We start from the raw sequence: 318 nt of genomic DNA, 5'->3' as shown, positions 1-318 counted from the left end.
ATTGTCGTTCCCTGCGTTTGAGAGGAGTAAATCATCGTTCCCTGCGAGGGAGAGGCGTAAATCGTCGTTCCCTGCGAGTGCGGAGAGTAAATTGTCGTTCCCTGCTTGTGCAGATTGTAAATTGTCGTTCCCTGCGGGTGCGCAGAGTAAATTTTTGTTTTCTGCGACTGAGGAGAGTAAATTGTCGTTCTTTGCGTGTGCGGAGAGTAAATTGTCGTTCTCTGCATGTACGGAGAGTAAATCGTCGTTCCCTGCAAGCGCGGAGAGTAAATCGTCGTTGCCTGCGTTTGCGGAGAGTAAATTGTCGTTCCCTGCGGG

This window comes from Octopus bimaculoides, chromosome 24 (genome assembly GCF_001194135.2).
Source record: "Octopus bimaculoides isolate UCB-OBI-ISO-001 chromosome 24, ASM119413v2, whole genome shotgun sequence".
Taxonomy (NCBI): Eukaryota; Metazoa; Mollusca; class Cephalopoda; order Octopoda; family Octopodidae; genus Octopus; species Octopus bimaculoides.
The sequence above is the reverse complement of the archived record's forward strand: the minus strand, read 5'-3'. Positions refer to the sequence as shown.